The sequence below is a fragment of the Frieseomelitta varia genome, unplaced genomic scaffold (genome assembly GCF_011392965.1).
Source record: "Frieseomelitta varia isolate USP_RPSP 00005682 unplaced genomic scaffold, Fvar_1.2 scaffold_823, whole genome shotgun sequence".
NCBI classification, from domain to species: Eukaryota; Metazoa; Arthropoda; class Insecta; order Hymenoptera; family Apidae; genus Frieseomelitta; species Frieseomelitta varia.
Window position 1 is genome coordinate 466,495 of NW_025110616.1, and position 16,833 is coordinate 483,327.

The 16,833-nt window shown below is 43.0% G+C and overlaps 1 protein-coding gene across 3 annotated transcripts in view; it reads left to right on the forward strand.

Moving 5' to 3' along the window:
* LOC122536361 (transcription factor SOX-5) overlaps nt 1–16,833 on the forward strand; it is a 166,596-nt gene that overhangs the window by 113,878 nt on the left and 35,885 nt on the right. The window lies entirely within an intron of this gene.

Consider the following 16,833-nt stretch of genomic DNA (forward strand, 5'->3'; position numbering starts at 1 on the left):
TTTTTTTTTTCTTTTGGAGGGGTACGCACGATCTTCGCTCAAACTTGGGAATTATCGACTCGTCTTTCTCAGACAAACTTCGAAACAGCTGTATTCTGTGTAATTCGTGGTATTCGAAACGAATCGATCAAAATCGCCGGGAACGTTCAATCATCGGTTCAATTTCGAAAGAAACTCGGAACTCGAGATTTCGCCATGGAAATTCTCTGGCTGAGAGGGGTGGTATCGAGCGAATCGATCGTCAGCGAAAGTGAATTGCTCGTGTACGTACTTAGACGAATTAGACAAAGAACAGTTTTCCACTTTTCGCATTTTTCTCGAGTACACCGATTTCTAAAGTCACCGTAGACAATTTTCCACGGTCAGCTGCACGTGTCCACGTGCAAACATTCAAAGACAGTCCGAACGGATCGATTCCCTTACGCGGGTCATGGATCCCGCCGCGCTGGTGGCTGCCGCGATCTAGCAGCGCGGAATTTATTTTCGGCTAATCGAGGCCAGCAGAGAAATTGATTGTCTGAGACATGCCGCTAAGGTTGGCAAGCTAATATCGCCGATACAAAATTCAAAGCGCGCACGACGCCTGACGACCTGACGAGCTAACGACGCTCGCGTACATGTCGCGCATACGTGGCCGCGAGATTTATCGATCAGACGCGCAAGAGGGACGTGGCTCTAAATTTATACGTGTATCAGCGGGGCATATACGAATTTCGCCGAGATCGGGAAGGGGCTATCAATAGCCGATAATTTGTCTCGTACTATTAAGCCGTTCGGGATTCAACTTGCTCCGCGTGTGACGTTTATTTCAGTCTCGCGGGGTGCGTTTCGTCCTCTGATCGATCACGCTCCTAACCTATGTTTCGACGCGCCGTGTAACTGTACGCTAACAGATGCTTAACACGTTCCGATTTTTGGTTACTTCTCGTTTAGGATGCCGTTGCGGTTATACGATTTTGTTTTCTAAAGTGTGTCTTGCAATTGTTATAATGGAAATGCAAAAACTATAGATTACCGAGGAAAGTGTTGTCTAGAGTTTAAGATGCATTGCAGAATATAGGCGATTTTAAATTTCATTTTAAGGTATTGCTTTAACAAGCAGCTTTTTTCAACGATGTTAAAAATTAATTTAAAAAGAAACATTTTGTCCCAAATATTTTTAGTATTATTGTTTATGTGTTTATTATGTAAATTATTTAATGCTATACAATAATGCTAAATACTAATAAGTAATATTTACTTTAACGTTATTTTGATAATAAATTTTATACGTCTTTTCACCGAATTGAATTAACAAATGATTGGGAAAAGTAATCGTATACGTCCCACAGTAGGATAAACGCGGATATACATGTTTTATTAAAACGTCAATACGTGACTTTATAACAAATTTTTCAAAAACTTCTCCGTGACACGAAACGAGTTAATCGACACTAGAACTGAAACCGAGGGCTGAAACATAAAAATTGAGTCGAGAAAATGAAAATGCAGGGAATAGGAAAATACTGTTTACAATACGATAACAAACGCATACATTATTCATGTATCTCAGAGAAATCAGTCGAATCTTTCGAAAAACGCAACAATCCGCAAAATCACAAGTTGGTCATTTTGAGCACTTTGGTAGTTCTAACGTTAGGTTTCTCCGTAATTAGGTAGAATTGTTTACGTTCGAGAAAATTATGTAAACGCACCTTTTCGCACCTCTCTCTCTTTCTTTTCCTTCGGTTTTGCTCGAAAAAGTCAGTGACTCGGTTCTACCTCGCCGCGAGGTTAAGCAAATATCAGTCGAGTTACAACTGATCCAATTAAATCTCGAAACGATCGTGTACACAATTAAATTTAATTATCTCCGCTTACTGTTTCGCTAAACGGGATCGTTAGTCTCGCAAGACGCGGAGGGGAGGACACGTTCCAGCGACTCGCCCAACGAAAATAACAAATGATAAAGATCGTGGCCGTGGTATCTCCAACCGGTCGATTCGCGATCTATACTAATCAGCAATTACGCAGATAGTTACAAAGTAACCAGTTACAACGTGCAAACGTAAGCATAAACTCTTCCCTCGTGGAGTGAAGGAAAAATGAAAATCGTGTTTGGTTCTCTTTCGTCTCGACGAGCAGAAGCTAAACGATCGGTTTAAAAATTTGATTTGAAATTCTCTTGTTCGTTTAACTCGAACGTATAGAAACCGACGAAAATGTATAGTTTCTCTTCTTGTCTAAAAGAACTTGTTACGCGCATTGTTTCTCTACGTTAGATTGACAACTAGCGTTATTTTCCTAAGGACTTTTATTTCACAACCGCTCATTCGATCAGTTAGAACAGAAATATAAATTATCAAGTACCGGTACGTCTAGCGTTGAACGAAGATTCAATTAATTCGCCGACTTTCAATGAATTTAACAAACTTTGAACATACTTTGGAGAAAAAAGTAAGTTTGCTGCGCGAATATTTGAAGAAAGATCGCCTCGATATTTTCAGAAGCTGCTCGCGCGAGGAGCAGTACCTACACGTTGCTACGTGCTCGATTTTATTCGAGGGAAGTTTAAATAAAATTTCCTTTCTGTACGCTCGGTACGATATTACATTTGCTCCGTGTAAAAAAGGATATTACTATATCACGTAAATAAACCTAGATAATTTCCCCATTTCTCTTTAATAACGCCTCTGCGCGGTAAGTAAAATGAGCATGCCGCTTCACCTTCTTTTTTTTTTTTTTTTTTTTTTTTAGAAAAACGTCGAGCGTTAGAGTAAAACATTTTAAGTAAACGCGTACGGTCTCTCTAACGAGTTCGTGTCGACGTTCCGTCGATCACGATACGTTGAAACATGTTACAAATATACTAATATTGGACACTATTAAAGTGGAAAGACAGAAAATGGTGAAAAAAAAGGTTAAAACGCGATTCTCTTTCTCTCTCTCTCTCTTTCTCGGTACTTTGAGAACAGAATCGAAACAGATTTCGCGGTCTCGTGCATCGGAAGAACTCGTTATCCGTGGCGTGGCGTTCTCCTCGATGGCACGCGTCTCTCTCTCGAACAACGAACGCGTCACGCGCGAAGTCATCGCACTCCTCTCGGATCTTCCATCGCCTCTTCTCGATTCTCATGTATGTGGCCGTACCAGTCACACTAGTCGAGTTTGATTTGCTTAGTGTTCGATGACGAGACTGCACGTCTCTGTATAAATTTTATTCCAGTGTTTTATGCTCGTTATATGTAAATTACACTTTGATGTTACTTTCAATTACTTTGATGGAGAAACTGTACCATTTATTAACGACGTAAATTCATACTTTGATTACTAATTACGGAGGCTAGTCTAGTTGAACGCTAGAACTACCGACGACTAAAGTATAATTGTATTTGTAAGAAAAAAAGTTAATAGAAACAAGCTTCTATTAATGTATTTTATTATAAAATGGACACTATATTGTATAATATAAAGTAATATATATAAAATGTATTATGGATAAATATATATAAATATCATTTTATAAAAATATATAAATATCATTATATAAAAATATATTTTAATATATATGAATATATTAAATATATATTCATAATATATATATGAAAAATATCCATAATATATATAAATATATTATGGATATTTTATTAAAAATCTAGTGTCTGAAAATGTCATAAACATATAAAATCCATAGAAACCTACAAAGTATATAAAGCCCGTGAACTTATAAATTGGTCATTTTGACCACTTTGATAGTTCCAGCGTTAACGATTAAAACTCTTCTTCATTATTGACGGGTGGATTCTTGACGCGAGTTCCCTTTGGCTAATCGTATTCTCCTGGCAACGCTAATCGTCCGAGATGTGTCTAGAAAATTCAAGATATCTTGTCACCTGACACACCGATGGACCTTGGAATATGTGTGACCTTGACTCGGCGGGCCAAGTAAAGGCAGTGTCGTTTTTGCATTGAAATTGGTGACAAGAACTATTGTCTAAATCATGACTCGGCTCTCAAACAGGGAATGTTAGATACATTCTCTGACGCCATGCTCAAAGAACGGAGAACGCGGTGGTCTCGCGAGGAGCGGAAACACGGACAATGCTCGATTCTCCATCTCGATAGTCCGAGACGATAGATAGATGATATCGGCGGTGACTGGATAGAGCCTGCAGTGGATCGACCTGAAAAACCACGGGTCATCGCGTGGAAGGCTGAGGAGAACGGCTGGGGGCTCGCTCGCGGAAACCGCCGCGCGTCGAGAAACCTGTCTGCCCGCAAAAATGCGAACGCGTGCAGATAATGCCCGGCGTATTACCGTTATTATGCCAGTCATTTACGTGCTGCACACGCGCATCTCCCTCCCCCCCCCAGCTCGTCCCGCTAAATCCACCCCGCAGCGAGATTCTCCGTCCGAACGTGTTTGAGCAAACACGCTGCTCGCGTCGTCTACCTGCACGATGCGCGATCGGTCCCGTATGCGTCATCCGCGTCGGGTTCGATGGTTTTTCAATCGCCGGTTGTGAACGAGAGGAGGAAACAAAATCCCAAAGGCGTTATTGATTGTGTTAACGTTCTAAGGAGTACGGGGTATTTAAATCCCCCTTCGCTAGTGGACGGATTTCAATCGCGAAGTTTAATTTATAAATTGTTGTAGTTCCTGTATTTATCTGATTTTCAAAGTTAATCGAATCAAATAAAGACTCGAGCTACTCAAAACAAGAAGAGAGAGATAGAGACCGTCGATATATCGGACATTCGGCTTTCTCAGATATATATATATATCGGATGTTAGTACTTAGAAGGTTAATCGCGCGGATCCTGGGGGCATCTGTCCGAGGATACTCGATTCTACGCTGAAACGTGGACTTTGAAAACTAAAGGACTTTGCGCAGTCTAAAGACGAAACTTGTCGTCGTCCATTGTGTTCGTTGACTGTTCGTAGACTAATCATAATAACCAAAGACCGAGAACTATCAGAATGGACGGGGAACCATCGCGTCGCGAGCTTCTCTCCCGGAAACGGCGTTGCAGGCCGGGGCGGGTCGGCACTTGACGACCTTCCCGCGGCGTGTCGTCGCCGCTCTCTTGGACAAGGGTGGAGAACGCGTTTTCTCCGTCGGCCATTTCATCGGCATCGAGTGAAAACGCGTTTGTCGGCGGCGTTTGCGCGGCAGCCGCCGCCTCGAGAGTTAGTCGACGTTAAAACGGAAGTGCGACCGAGTGAAGGAAAGGAGGAGAGGAGATCGGGCAGGACGGAAACGGGAGAGAGACGGACAAAGCGGGCACGGTTGGAGCGAAGAAGAAATACGCGGACCGTGAAGAGAGACAGGGGAAGAATAAGAGAGAGAGAGAGTGAGAGCGGAAGAGAGAGGGGGGAGGGAGAGAGGAAGAGGGAGAGAGAGGGTCAGAAGAGAGAGAACGTAGGAGGAAGGCGGTAGTCTGAGCGTTCTCCTCCTCTTGGATCCCGGAGGGCGTATAGTAATGTTCGAGTTGGCAGACTCGGGGTCGAGTGGGGATCTCCCTCTCCTCTGTTCCCCTCTCTTGCTCTCTCCCGCTCTCTCTTCCCCTTCCTCTCTTTCTTTCTTTTACCTTTCCACCTGTTATGCGACTCTGTGCCATGCTGCATTGGCACAGGTGTGCGGCGGCCACGTACTCGTTCTCGAAACGCGCACACCACCTTCGAAGGCTACACCTTCGACCTTTCTCTTCCTCCTCTCCCCGGACCTGCATACGCCGCGCTCTCCTTTTCAAACGATCCTTCCTTCCTGCCTTCCTGCCTTCCTTCTTTCTTTCCTCTTCCTTTTCTTCCGTTCGCTTCCTTCTCTTCCATCCACTCGAAACTTGCATCTCGCTCACGTTCTTATCCTGCCAGTCGCATCTCGCTCCAAGACCGAAGAACGGAGCGATCGCGTAGGCGGCCAGAGGCTCTGTCTCTCCTCGTCTCCCCCTTTCCCGGAGGCGCCTTGGTTAACCTACCTATACCCCTCGCCGCTGTATATACACCTGTATCTGCAGGAGCGTGTTGTCACGCCCAGTGGCTCCGAACGCGCGGACGAGCTGCACCGGCCAACGCGACGCGCGTCGCTCTTCTTTTATTTACAGACCCGGGAACCGGCTCCGCTCGCCAAGTGACGCCACCACCCTTTCCTCTGTTTCCTTGTCCTTGCCTAGAGCCGAACACGCGAGAGAAAGATCGCGGCGAGATCGACCGATCGCAGTCGCTGCCGCGACTAATGTTGACGAACGTAGACGAAGGACTATGAAAAAGGGTGTGACCTGGAGAACCGTCGAGGGTTGCTATTGCCTCGGTTCCAGAGTACGAGAGTAATGGCGCGTTTACGCTGTTCCAAGAGTGTTTCACGATGGATAACAGAATTTGGTCGAAACTTTTTTTCTGCTGAAAGTCATATTGGATAGCTTTGTCGATCCTGAAACTAGGTTTAATCGCTCGTGAATAGTGAAAACTTACCCCCTAACCGTTCGTAGTGCCACGGGTTGAGGGCATTTGAAAAACTGTGTTGGATAACGCCATGCGGAGCGATAGCTTCCTTGATGTAATCATGTACAAGTATCTGTAAATAAAAATAGATCAAGTAAAAACTGCCTATTTGTGCAGCTTTTACGTTTAGGTTAGGTTTCGGTTCACGTGATTTAGATTTAATTCTCTAAACAAAAGTAGATGAAGTAAAAAAACTATTTATTTATGCAGGTTTTAGATTTAAGTTAGGTTTCGGTTCACGTGATTTAAGTTTAATTCTGTAAATAAAAGTAGATGAAGCCACAACTATCTATTTGTGCCGTTTAGGTTAGGTTTGGTTTAGTTGGTTTCAAGTAGGTTTAGGTTAGGATTCGGTTCATGTGATTTAGATTTAATTCTCTAAACAAAAGTAGATAAAATAAAAAAAACTATTTATTTATGCAATTTTTAGATTTAAGTTAGATTTCGGTTCGTGTGATTTAATGTTTAATTCTGTAAATTAAAGTAGATGAAGCAAAAATTACCTATTTGTGCAGTTTAGGTTAGGTTTGGTTTAATTGATTTTAGGTAGGTTTAAGTTAAGTTTAGGTTCCTGTGATTTGCGTTTAATTGAAAAGCAATTAGGAGAGGAAGCTTCAATATGACTCGCTATAATCGAAACTGAACGCATTGTAAATTGACCAAACGCTATGATACTGTTCAACTGTAGAAGTGTCTGTAAATAAAATCAGATCAAGTAAAAACTGCCTATTTGTTATATTTGTTATCAGAGCATGTGATTTAGATTCAATTGAAAAGAAAGTAATTAGGAGAGAAAACTTCAATATGACTTGATGACACGAAACCGAATGCATTGTATGTACATAGGTACATACATACAATGAGCATCGTCGACCAAACTCTATTGGCACTATTCAACACAAAATCTGAACGATGTATGATATATCACACATAAGAATATCTAAGGAAACTGTTGAAAATCCATCAGCCTGATTAGACAAATATTCGATCGTACAAAGCGCAAGAATTCGATCGACGCCCAAAAAAGAGCGTTCGACTCGCTTCGAATGCTTCAATTTCATAGTTAGAGTTGTTTCTCATTCGCGATCTCTCTTTTTGCCTGTCGTACGACCTTCGTCGTGTGCCGTTATTTGATGACTCTCGATGAAACAGTGACAGGTGAGCGTGAAATTTCTGCTTGCTGTCTAAACGTTTGTCTACCGGTGCGTTACACCGTCAGCGATCAGAGCTGAATTCTGTAAGGTAAACCGTCTGTAAGGTATTCGTGGAAACATCGAAAGCGTCAATTTTTACCCTGTCGAGAAAATCGTGAAAAATCGTGCAGCTTCCTTATTTCGCTAGCAATTTCACGCGTGGATTCTCACATTGTTTCCAAGATCGTAAGACGAAATCTATATATCGTAGGAGGATCTTTGGTGCTCGGCATACTTGGCACGAGCGTAAGTACCGTGTTTCGTAATATATCGAGTCGCTTTAATATTCGCGTTTATTATTTTCGTCCTGGTGCACCGCAATTTATTTTCGACCGAGTGTAAATATTTATATTATTTAATTTGGCGTAAAATTGTAATTGTAAATATTACTTTATATTATATATTATTATTATTATTATGTTATTTTATATTAATTGTAAATATTTGTATTACTTAATTTGGCGTAAAATTGGTGGAAGCTGGCGAAACAGAATTTTTTCTCTCTCTCTCTCTCTTTTTTCCACATTTCGACTGTTCCATAATCTACTACTAGTGAATTCAATCCGCAAACGCGCGCACGTGAAACGCGCGTTTTATCAACGCCTTGAAACAGTAATCCGCGTTTTCTGTCTTGAGCAGAAAAGTTGGAAGCGGCCGGACATCAGAGCGTATTTCCGCACGACCGTGCCGTTATTACACGCTGGCGTACTCTACAAAGGCGGGGAGGTCACGAGACGAGAGCGAGAAAACGAGACCGGAAACAAGCAGAGAAAACAAGAGAGAGAGAGAGAGAGAGAGAGAGAGCTTGGTCGGCGATATGCTAGCTGCGAATGCCGGGTTAGAAACATGGAACAAGAGGGGGAGCGTGTATGGCGCGCGGTGTTTGGCCGGTCAGAGAGAGAGACCAGGGGCGCTTGTGCGTATGTCCATACGTTTGTCCATTTGCGTATCGGCCGGCGCTTTATGGGAATTAGCGGCGTATTGTGGGTCGCCGGTGGGCGGTCTGTGTGTGCACCGGTGCACGAGAAGCGTCCACGGGAACGGCCGCCACTCCCGGCTCGGCGGGAGCGTGAGGGAAGTTGCAGCGGCGCATACACCCGCCCGGGGGATGATCGGACAAGGACGGCGAGTTGCGTGGCCGATGCGGGCAAGACCGAGACAGAGTGAACGCGTAGACGCGCGCGGAGAAAGGAAGACAGCCAGGGGTAACGGCAGCAGCAGCGTCCGAGAATGGGGATGATTCTCCATCCCTCTCTTCTCCTCCCTCTCCCCCTATCTAACTCCCGATCTCACTCGCTCTCATTCTCTTTTCTCTCTGTCCGCCTATCTTTGTACGCATGTATCGCTGTTTGTCAATATACGAGCGATATGATCACCAAGTATAATCACCGGCGGACCGGAGAGCGTCCGGCTCTCTGTCAATAGAATGCTACTTTGTGATGCTCGTCCCCGCCCCAATCCGACCGCTTATATATTGTATCAAACGTATCCGCGCGTTTCGCAGCTCTCTGGAGAATGCCGCCGCTCGTGAAATCCGTATCGACCGACAATACCCGCGAAACGCGTTGGTCAGCCGCGCAAAAATGCGCCCGACCACCCCCTCCCTCTCTGCAAGCCATCGTTCGTTCGCTCGCCACTGTCCTGGTAATATCCAACAAAACCGACCCCGGCTCGTGCTGCTGCGTTTTTGTTTTTTGCCAATACGGTGATACAGTCGTCTCGTCCTTTGTCGTGTCGATGTCTCTCCGTGTATGTGCACGTACATACATGCTGTTCGACGGGAGCCAAACGCGGTCTTGAAAACACACAGTTGCGTTGTTTTACGTACGTTTCGAGTACGTGTACTTTGACGAGGGAGTATTAGCTATGATTTACTAATGAAATATGGAGTACGTTATCGTGTAAATTTCTCCTTAATTTATTGGTCGACGTACGCATATTATGTTTAACCACTTGCGCTAGCAACTGATTGCGGACCATAACGAGTGACCAAACATACCCGTGTACAGTAATTCGTCGCTTTCTTTTTGAACTTTCATCGGTATGATATCACTGATATCGCATAGAAATTATTGAGAAGTAATATTATCTGTTTCGCCTGTGTATTTCGTTATACTTAAATATATTTAAAACTGAGAAAATGTTGCTACTTTGGGAGAAAAAATTCTCGACGTTCTAGCGCAAAAGGTTGACCATTTGGAAACTGATTGCGGACCATAACGAGTGACCAAACACCCGTATACAATAATTCGTCGCTTACTTTTTGATTCTCGTCGGTGTGATATCACTGGATAGAAATTATTGAGAAATAATAAATTTATTATTTGTTTCGCCTGTGTATTTCGTTATACTTGATTATATTTAAAACTGAGAAAATATTGCAATTTTGGAACAAAAAAATTCTTAATGTGCGTAGCACGTCATTTCAGCATAAGAGGTTAACCATTTGCGTTGGAAACTGATTGCGGACCATAACGAGTGACCAAACACCCGTATACAATAATTCATCGGTGTGATATCCCTGGATAGAAATTATTGAGAAGTAACAAATTTATTATTTGTTTTGCGTATTATACTTAGATATATTTAAAACTGAGAAAATGTTGCAACATTGGGACAAAAAATTTTCGACGTACGTAGCACGTCATTTCAGCGCAAAAGGTTAAGAACAACATCCGCAATTAGGATGATGTCGACAGATCGAATCTTTTTAAAAACTTAGCATTCCCCCTCTGCGAATCTAGAATTCCCGCAAACTACCCCCCCAAGAATCGGAAACATTCGCGTAACAAGCTCGAATTCGTTGGTCGAACGAAATGAACGCCGGCGACTCTCCGGTGTCCAGCGGAGCGTGTCGACGCGCGATCTCATCGCGAGCGGCACGTCTCTAAACCAGGGGCAGGCTAAATTAACGCGCGCGTGTGTATCATCTCCTCCCCACTTGTTTTTTTTTTTTTTTCTCGCGCGCGGGGAGCATCAACTTACGCGACCGCCCCGCTTATCCGATTCACCGGGTTTTCCTCAACCCGGATAGGGGTGCGGTACGCGGTGACTGTCGGAGACGCTCGCTCGCTCGCTCGCTCGCTCGCTCGCTCGTTCGTTCGCCGAGAGGGCGAGATACAACCCAGAGAGGGTTGGCTCGTCGACGTGTATCTTTTCGAGCGATCAAAGAATTATCGCAGTGGAGCGGCAAGCCGACGGTGTTTGTCGTTTGATCGCGAGGCAACGATGCGTGAGTTTGCGCGTTACCTGCCGCGAGAGAGGCGGGCAAACTGTCGTTTCCGCTCGGCACCGCACCGCTCCGCGCCGTCACCAGCTGCGCCAACGTGAACGGCTAACGCGTTAACGCATTTTAGCCAAGCTACCGCCGTTTCTTCCGCGCGTCTCGTCCTCTCTTTTCTTCTTTTCCTTTTCTTTTTTTTCTCTCTTTTCTTGTCTGCTACTTCCTGCCTCCACCCCCATCCCCCATCCCCCCCCCCTCTCTGCGTCACTGTCTGTCTTTTCGAACTTCCCCCCCACCCTCTTCCAGCATTCTGTGTCTCTCTTTGTGTCTCCTTTACACTATCGTCACGGCTCTCTCCACTCGTCCTTCTGCTCGCGTTCCACCCTCTGGCCACCCCTTTCGCCAGGCTCATACATCGAATATCTCTTGCAGAGGACCGAGGTCGGCTCCGCTGCCCTCGTCATGTCGTACTAATGCATGTAATTGCAGCTAACCTCATTAAACCCGCCGACTGATGCTACTCGCTCAAATTGCGTCCTCCTACCCCTTTGCTTCCTATATCTCGTCCCTCTCTGTCTCTCTCTCTCTCTCTCTCTGTCTCTCTGCACTCCTTTTTCCACTCGACACTCTCTCTCTCTCTCTCTCTGTCTCTGTTTCGACCGACTCTTCGTTTCGTTATCCCCGTTCCTCCTCCTCCGCGATTCTCTTCCACGTTTCTACCCCCCTGGCCGATGTTTTATCCGTCTGCGTTTCAGCGACTCTGTTTGCCTCTCCCTTCGTTCCCATTTCGTCTTCGGCCGGTTTCGCGTCCCCTTGGCCACTCTCGCGTTTCACCTCTTTTCTTCTTCGACCTTCTTTCTCTCAGAGCCATCTGACAAAATTTCCCGTATCGGTAAGTAACTCGTACATCGACAGTTTTCGTATCAGATTCGTTTGTTAGGCGTGTTCCCCGATAGAACGTCATCATTCATCGTGTGAATAAAACACGACATTCTTTACCGCGCGAACGTTCACAGTGTCCCATCATTCCAAATTCGACAATCCGACTATCGAGATTGCTCGCTCGTGGATATGCCCACGCCAAACACTTGTAGACACGCGGATATTGAACCGGCCAATATTGTGGTGTATTTTAATCGGTGCACGATATCGCGGCTGGAGCCTGCCCGCGAAATAGAATGCTTGAAAAACGCTGTTCGTATTGATCGAGCGTAGGCCGGCTGGGTATCACTTGTAAAATGCACCGAGTCAATTTCGAACATTACGAGACTCGACATATCGGCCGTGATATTGAAACCAATATAGGTATGTACATGTATATTGTATTGCTGGCAGATTTTGGCCAAATTCCTGTCGTCGTTCTCTCTATTGAAAAGGTTCGATCGAGCTACTTCCGCGGCCGGTGCTCGTTCGTTTTCTCTGTTCACGGAGAGATTCGTGCAACCGATGCTCGCGGAGGATCTCTGCACGCACGCCGCGTCGTCATTTTCGCTTCGTTGGACTTTCCACTCACGCAAACGTCGACGTTGCAGCCGATTTATTTCGTTAACCTCCACCCGCGGGCACTTTTCCTCCTGAACGACGACGGTCTAGGAACTGGACAGCTGTGAACGTACAATATCTCGAGTGTCGTCTTTGGAGGGGGGATTTTACAAAGAGCGTAAGGGATTGTCGCTTTGTTGACGTTGTTAATTTGAGCGTATTGATTATATACAGTTAATTTATCAGAATCAAAGTTTATTTAGAAATCGGCGAGTGATCGGCTCAATTTTTTAAAAATAATTATTACATCATTGATATAATAATAATATAATCCATCTCTAAAAAAATATATATATATATATATTTGTGAATATAATAGTAAACATAATAAATTTATATTTATTTATTTTCTATTATATATATATATTTATTTATTTATTTGTGAAAGTAAATTTATTATGTTATAAACAGAAAACTAAAAAATAATCATAGATTTACAAAACAAAATCTTACGCTCAATTTTCAGTTTATCATTCGACTGTAAGTTTATCTCATCCATATTTCTCAATTTGTTTAAGAGACTGTCTCGAAAAGTGTGCTCCAACAGTTAAAAATGTGAGTCTTAATTTCTAACATGATGTCTATCATATCCTGGCACCAAGACAAAGAAACATCTTCTGATTTTCGGACTCACATCTGGACGGCGTTAAAAAATATATTTAGCCAATCACGTCCGGCCAATTTTTTTTTTCCTCGTTAAATTTGATTTGTCTCCAAGTTTTCAGCCACCTTCAAATTAAACACCGTAAATACCACGTGTTGCTGCGACAATCATACTTTCGCAATTTTAAATTTCTCCTCGCTATTCGTAGCACTAAATTAAACACCACTCACATAGGAATTGAAATGCGAGAAATTCTGAACGCCCATTTTGCTATTTTCAAACCTCTACGGCCAACGATCCCATCATTCGTCTATCATCCTCCATTGTTAGATTATATTTTATATTCGGTTGGCATGATTTTCTAGAAAAATATTTATCAACTATTGCGCACGACTTCAAGATGAGTCAATTCTCCTCTGAACAAAAAAACGATAGCCTGGAACTTCCTTGTTTTTTTTAATAATAATACAGTGTTATCACAATAGTATAAACACTGTATCAACACACTGTCTATAAAATCATTACTTTTTAATAAAATGTTAATAAATTATAGTTTGAAAAGTAAGCGGAAAATTTCGAAGAATTACACATAATTTGCCTCGTTTTTCGTTGCCTGTATATAAAATCATTACATTTTTAATAAAATGTTACTAAATTATACCTTGAAAAATGAGCGGAAAATTGACAAAATTTTGAAGAATTACACATAACACTTGCCTCGTTTTTCAAAATAAATAAAACCGGTTAACACGGCTTGTGATCAAGCCGATAATCAGACGATATACCACTAAAAGTAATACCGCTGAAAATTCGGCAGCCTACATGTGTACGAGATCGAATCACCTCCAAGTTCATCCCACCCAGACTTACCCGATAAACGACTCTTTACCCGACAAAAAATCCGTCGTGATCCGGGAAACGACTAAAATCTCGAGTAGATCGGTCGATGGAAATTCTTTCGTTTCTCCTTTAACGCGCAATCGCGTGCACACCGTGACAGAGAATAGTGGTCTCTTAATCGCAACGCGAACGCGAGAGGATGGTTCTGGACGATGGGTAGTAACGTACGTATATACGTCACCGGCGTTAATTACAAAACACTTAGGCAGAACGGACGTCTTAACACGTGACGGAGGATGAGGCGTTTCCGCTTGTGTTAAGGGTGAAGGCGTCGCCGGTAGTGCATGCACGACGACGTCTGGACCACTTGGCGCTCGCATTACAGACCCCTTTTCTACTTGGTACTTCTTCCTTCCGTCGAAGCCGCGGCGCAAGAGGCAGGTGGCGGGAGGAGCCTCCTCCAGCCACCGCATCCGATTTTCTGGAGGAAGAAAATGAACTCTCATATAATTATTTTCCTCATTAACATTGTGGCCCCATTGTCCGCGCTGATGAGGGGCATAGTCTTGCCGCGCGGTATTTTAATTACATTCCTATGTGCAGCCAGGCCTCAACTCAAAGGCGACCGTTCACCCATTGTACCTCCCTCTTGCGTCTTTCCTTCGTGCTCTCTTGCCGCATCATCCGATAATAATTCCCTTCTCTCTCCATCCTTTCTCCATCGTAGTGCATTCGTATTGTTTCTCGATGTACGCAGATTGTTTGCAAAATAGAAGGGAACGACGAAAATACGACTATCGATCGCGTGGCTTGAAAATCGACGATCTTTTTGAGTCTCAAGTGATCCGCGTGTAACGAATTTCTTGATACGTATTAAACCCTGGTAGGCTGTTAATTTCGTCGACTGCACAGTCTTCCAAGTACTTCTTAGATCGTTAGCATTCGAACACGCGTCAAAAATAATAACACGGCCTTTAAGCTAAATTACACGTGCTTCCAATTACGAGTATTATTCACGCACGATAACCGCGTCTCTCTCTCTCTCTCTTTTTCTCTCTCTCTCTCTCTCTCTTTTGCTCGTTCGTTCTCGCTCTCTTTCCCGACGATTCAAACGAGCGCGGTCCACACGAACGTCGGCGCCCAAGGAGATTCCATAATTTCCTCCGGAAAGTATTTCGTCTGTTCCGCTCGGCTTAATCATCGATCGTCGGTGTCGAGCGATAAACAAACCATTAAACAACGACGCGGTGGTAGAAAGAAAAAGAGAGGAGCAGAAGGATCGTCGAAGAGCCCAGCACCACCGATCTCTCACCAATTATAGAATTTTCCACGGCTCCGCGTCTCCCATCCCTTCTCTCTTCTTCTTCTTCTTTTTCTTCTTCTTCTTCTTCCCTCGGAAAAAGAGAGAAGGAGTAATCGGTCACGATCGTCGCGAAAGAATGGGCGACGAGGAGAATCGGTGAAGAGCCCGGCACAATGTCTCCGTGCTGCGCCATTACCGCGCCCGTTTCCATTATCTCCCCTTTTCTCTCCCGGCGAACAAGCCGCCCGTGCCACCATTTTCCTTTTTCCATCCGATTGAGGAGGAGAAGAATGTAGTCTCCTCTCGCGAGGAGATCTCGGCGAACAATCCGCGGGGCGCGCGGCGTCTCGACGGTCTTATCTAGCGCGGCGACGAATTTTCCTCGCTCGCGCTCGCGACACACCGGCGGATTGTTAACTGAATCCGGCAGCCGGCATTGTTCCACCGACGAGAGCCCGTTCAGAACAGTGTCCCATTGTATTCCCGGTCGCGTTCATTCAGCTTTTTCCTTCCTCTTCGTCGCTCCTACCTCCCCCTTCTTTTTTTTTTGTTTTATTCTCTCTCCTCCGTCTCCGCCACTGTCGCCTCGAAAATCTTCTGCTCTCGTTGAGAGTATACACATTGTGGAAAGGAGACAACAACGCCATCAACGGTTAGATAGTTGGTCGATGAGTCTATCGATTATGTCGGAAATATGTAATTGTAGCGATCGCTATCTCTGAAGAATTTAGATCAGCGCCATCTATGTTCAATTGATCCGCCGAAAGGTGCGTTTAATTAACAACGCCAACTGAACGATACTCAGAAACAGACAATTTAAAAATTGTTGGTCCGTTAATTATTACCATGGAAATGTTTATAGATATGTATTGTAACCATCATGGAAATCATTCATTCGTTATTTTCTATTCATTGTTATTCATTTTTAGTTAATATATATATCTTGTTATATTGATAATATTTTCATATAAATTATCAAAATTAAATGCGGAGTAATTATTTATATTTGTAGTACTGTGATTGAGATTAATTATTATTATAGTACCTACAAAATTAGTGACTCCGACATTTTCTAGTCATTGTTATTCATTTTTAGTTAATATATATCTTGTTACATTGATAATATTTTCATATAAATTATCAAAATTAAATACGGAGTTATTATTTAAATTTGTAGTACTGTGATTGAGATTAATTATTATTATAGTACGGAGTAATTATTTAAATTTGTAGTACTGTGATTGAGATTAATTATTATTATAGTACCTACAAAATTCGTGACTCCGACATTTTCTAGTCATTGTTATTCATTTTTAGTTAATATATATCTTGTTACATTGATAATATTTTCATATAAATTATCAAAATTAAATACGGAGTTATTATTTAAATTTGTAGTACTATTATTAAGATTAATTGTCATCATAGTACCTACAAAATTGGTGATCCCGACATTTTCTATTCGTTGTTATTCATTTTTAGTTAATATATATCTCGTTACATTGATAATATTTTCATATAAATTATCAAAATTAAATACGGAGTAATTATTTAAATTTGTAGTATTGTGATTGAGATTAATTATTATTATAGTACGGAGTAATTATTTAAATTTGTAGTACTGTGATTGAGATTAATTATTATTAT